The sequence below is a fragment of the Eurytemora carolleeae genome, unplaced genomic scaffold (assembly GCF_000591075.1).
Source record: "Eurytemora carolleeae unplaced genomic scaffold, Eaff_2.0 scaffold487, whole genome shotgun sequence".
Taxonomy (NCBI): Eukaryota; Metazoa; Arthropoda; class Copepoda; order Calanoida; family Temoridae; genus Eurytemora; species Eurytemora carolleeae.
Genome location: NW_019396430.1, coordinates 291,138 through 296,462, shown reverse-complemented (window position 1 = coordinate 296,462; position 5,325 = coordinate 291,138).

Below are 5,325 nucleotides of genomic sequence, written 5' to 3'. Positions count from 1 at the left end.
CCCTCCCCCATTAGTTAGTTTTACTTTAATTCCAAAGTTTTAATGAAGAACTTCCATGAAACAATGGAAACTGCCAACCAACTTATTATTAAGGAATTTTCAAATTTGGTAAATTAGATTTTAATTGAATTATCTTATTATTGTTCGAAATAAGAAAATATATAAATGTGACTCTATTTCAATAAATCATAATATACTAACTTGCTCTGAAAGTTCTACATGACAAAAACAAGGAATGAATACACAAAGTTTTTTACACCATGAATAGTAATTCACACTTTCTGTAACTTCGCTGTAACATCCAATCCTATCCACACTTTTCTGTAACTTCGCTGTAACATCCAATCCTATCCACACTTTTCTGTAACTTCGCTGTAGCCTGTAACATCCAATCCTCTAGATGGTTCTTTGGGAATTGTTTTTTTTTCACAGGAACAATTGGAATTATATAAAGAACGATGCCATCATTCTGACAAAAACAACGAACACAAGGAATGTGTTCATAAAAATATTGGAACGATCTATGAATTAACTAATGCGGAACGAACGGTGGGAATGGAATCGCACTAAACAGAAACACATTCTAAAATGGAACTTATTTTATAAATGAGTGTGATTCATGTTCTTAATCCAACGTTTCAAGGCTGCAGCTTATTTAAAAAAATCGACCCTTAACTTAGTTTGTAAGGGTGCAAGGGAGATTTAAAAAAAGTCACTTTTAAATATGTTAGTTTTTGACCTGTATCTCAAATAATAAAAAAAGTAATTGTCAATTGACTATTTTTTGAAATACCAAAGTTCTAGAACAAGAAACGATCAAAATTTTTGACTATTAAAGTACGACTGGAATCATTTAAATCAAGAGAACACAAAGAACACAAAGAACACAAAGAACAGAACAAGATGGAACAATTGAATAAAGAACGCATGAGTACCAAGCAATCCAGCTGAAGGTCGTCGTTCTAGAATAATGAAAAAAATAGAAACATGCCTACCCCTAGTCACACACTGCACATCGTACCCACCAGTTAGATGAGAGCTTAAAATTCTCATATAGTGATATGCAGTGTAGAATCTCTTATTAATTCGGGCCTGTGCGGGTCCAATACACACATGGGTTGAAAACAGAATTTGGAATAAAATTCTCTAGTTTTCATTTAATATTAATCCGACAATTGCCTTATTTTCAGAATTTGATTCTAAAACTTTTTTGGAGTGTTATTCTTTTTTACAAGAACGATTATACAAAAAGATTTGGGTGTTATGTTTACCATGATGACTAAACACAATTGGTATTTTGTAAATGATGATGAAGAGAGGAAAGGTGTGTCTCAGAAAATGAGAAATGAATATATGAATGATTGGCGAGGAAGGTATTTTGGAAGTTGAGTTGGGGAGGGTAGCTTGAGATGGTAGGATATTAAAGAGGAAGTTGGGATTGGGATGGAAATCAGCTGTAGAGAAATTTGGGATTGGAAGATTTGGGATTAGGAATCAATGAGAGCTAGGATGAAAATAAGGGTTGTTATATTGGTAGTTAGAGTGATTGGAAAGATTGGGCAAAGGAATATAAGTGATTTAGTGGATAAAAATGTTAAATAGGAATGAAGACGACATTTTGGAAAGGATGAACGTGTTATTGTCAAGTTAGAATAAGAGAGAGAAAAGGATAAAAAATCATCTTTAGAATCATTCAATAATCCGACTCAGGTGGACAAGGAGTCCTTACAGATGTTAGGGAGCAATGAGTTTCCTATCAGTATGGCACCCGGCCTCTCCAGTATATCAGAAGAATTCATCCACTCTATTATTCTCAGGCCTAAGAAGCCCTTAGGCAGCTGGAATCTTGTCAACCCTCTTTTCAGTATAAATGAAGCGTGGATGGATGAATGTGCTGCCAGAATACAACCCCTGGTAGATCAATATAAACACACAGACAACACCTTAAACTTTCGCAATAGAAAAACACCGAGATTTGCTCGTAACAACCCGATCATGCCCTGGGGACAAAAAATCTCTTTTAAAGTTATTAAAAGGAATATACTTTCTTCAATATTGGAATTAAAGGCTGCAAGAGTTTTAGAGAACCCCTTGCTGCATCCTCTCCGTCAATATCCACAAACTTGGTGTCCTGCATGGAGCGGACTCTTGCATGGGGCCATTTAACCATGGTTCACCATTTAGCACAATGTTAGGCATAAAAAGCCATGTTTAAGCATTAAAAACTACTAGTTGACAAATATTAAATACGCATTTAGTTTTTAAATGTATTTTAAAGGGGGTAAAGGCAAAAAAGATTATTTCATCTTGAATGTCGTCTTCCTTTCAAATCTTCAAACAATTAATATTTACTCGAGGCATAGATAATTTTTAATGTGTTTTATTTATAAATCAAAATACATAAATAATTATCTGAAGATGTAATAGCATTGCTTTTTATGGCTAACATTGTGTTGAAATGGTTAAAACTCTAGGGGGAGTCAGCCCCATGCATGCAATAAAAATTAGCCTATGTCTAACTTTAAATCTGTATATTCAGTACATATCTTTCAGTTAGAGTGTTCTTGAGTTATACTTTAAGATTTAAACGAAAAGCAATGAAAACATTTTGATTTGTTGACTTTTTTATTATGTGTTAAAACTGTAGTTTATCAACTGTTTTACATATTCATTAGTTATAATTCGATCATGTTTGAATGATCTTATAACCAACTTAAACTTAACAATTTTAAATACATGACACAGGACTCTAACTTTTCTGCGAAATGATAATAAACAAAGTAAATAAGAAAAGCCTACAGAGAGAGAAAAAGCTTGCAAATACTAACAAACCTGGCTGTCAATTGATACCTTACAGTAAGTAAGGAAAAGTTCCAGAATTCTCCGGTAGGTGTCAGGTCAAGTCAAGGGCGTACACAGAAGAAGGGGAAGGGGCCAGTGCCCCCCCTTCCTAGAACTCAGAGCATAACACTTTTAAATCTGAAACTGAAGAGCGAAGAGCATAAAAAATAAGTTTGCTGTTTTTCTTCTACTCGTTTTGTTTGAAGGAGAGTTAAAGTAGCGTACTTGCAAGGTAATTGGACTATATGTGTGCCTTTAAAGTATCCAAGAAGCAAAATGTTTTGAATTTACAATTAAAACATAGATAAAGAATCCCCCCTCCCCCCTCCCGGCCCTCGACCACAAGAAGAAAGTTTTAATCTGATTATTCTTCTTCCTCCTCCACAGTTAATTAAAAGTTTTTATGTTTGTTGGTTAAATTAACCTTCAGCTCGAACTCACAAATACAACTAGATCATATTCAAAAGTTCTCAAAATAAACATAATTATGAATTTGTTGACGAGTAAAAAAGTTAACAAAAGTATTATTCCAATCTGTGTAATCTGTAGCCATTACCAACAGTAACAGTCCTATCTGAATAATCTGTAACAGTTAACAACAGTATCAGTCAAATCTGTGTAATCTGTAACAGTCACCAACAGTATCCGTCCTATCTGTGTAATCTGTAGCAGTTAACAACAGTATATTATATATATATAAATAAACATCTAAATAGATACTCAGCTAACGAACTGGATAAAAAATGAGAAACTATAGTTTAGAATTCACAACTTCACCTCGAGCATCTTGACTTTAACTGTTTAGGCCTGAACTAGGCAATATTGGGTAAACATATTGTTAAAACTTGAATTTTTCATCAAAATATGTAAAATAATCTTCTTCTGTCAAGTTATTTTTTTTTGCATGGCAATTATTTTCAGAGTTTTGTATATTCTATTTAAAAAGGATTTAAATAGACAAAATAAAATCAATGTTCACACATCTCCCAAATGAAATATACATCTATTTCAGAGACCTGATTAAAAATAAACCTTTTAATTAAGATATCAGATTTAAAAATATTTTTCTGAATAACTAAAAACGAGGGTTAAACCACTTTCATTTCTGAAACAATTGATAAGATAGGGTTATTTCTTTAATAATAATTTTTAGGTAAAGAAAAAACCTAAAAAAATACGCGAAAATACGTGAAATAAAAACCTAAAAACTTTGAACAATTATTACGAAAATATACGTTAGGTTGGAATCAAACTTTTAAACTCTAAAAAATACTTTTTTTATGTAAAGAAAATACCGAAAAAATATGTAAAAATGCATATAATAAAAACCATTATCAACAATTATTTGGCATGAATTTTCAAAAATACAAGTATTTTTAGGTTTGTTGTATCAAACTTATAAACTCTAAAAACAACCAATATAAAAAAACCAAAAAATACGTAAAAATACGTAAAAAAACATAAAAACTTAAAAAAGTTACTTGGTAAAAGTATACACAATTATTTGTTAAAATACGTCAATATATACAAGTTCATTACCAAAAAGTTTTCTTGATTTGTTAACGGCTGTGCCATTAAAAATTTTTTTTCGGCTCTTTGCGCCATAACGATTTCATAAAACGTTAATTTTTTAAAGGTTCATTAATGGCTGCGCGGTTAATGATTTCATTAGCCGTTAACAAATTTTAACGGCACAATTTGTGCCGTTAAAATGATTTGAGAATATGTTAGCAATAACGACCGTTATAATGGCTGCGCCGTTAACAATTTTCTTTAACAGTTAACAAATTTTTTCTTCGCACTTCGAGCTGTTAACGATTTCATAATACGTTAATAATGTAATTTCTTAAACCATTATTGACTACTTGAAATGCCCAGCCCTACTCCCATGTGTTTAGAGGCATGGATCCTATATAAATATATAAGTAAAGAATTGTATATATTATAAATAGAGTTGAATTGCAAGCTAGTAATAAAACAATTTGCTTTCTATCAATATATGCACATTGCTTAAATCGCCTCAGCTTTTCCAAAAACTATATAGCTGTAGAAAGCATGACTTTTAGAATCAAGGTATAACTTCAAATAGTCCAATGAGCATGAGACACAGCAAGTGTGCAGTGTAAACAGACACATTTTACTAAATTAGTAAATTTATAATTGTGTCTAGTAAAAGTATTTGCTTTGGAACAACATCAAATACACTTGAATATTTCTATAATGTTGTCTTTATAGTTTCAATGTTTTCTGAAGTTATCACTGTAGTTTAAGGGATCTCATGTTAAGNCTGGGGGGGGGGGGTCCAAAAATCGTTCACTAGGACAGACCCTAGATGTGTTTTACTTCCGTCTACAAAATCTATTTTATAATTAAATGCTACGAATACATAGCAATGTTTTTAAATTAAACCTAAGAAAACTCTTCTTGATTGCCTTCTAGCCCCCTCCTCTTATCAATTTTGTACATATAGCTCCTATGTAACAC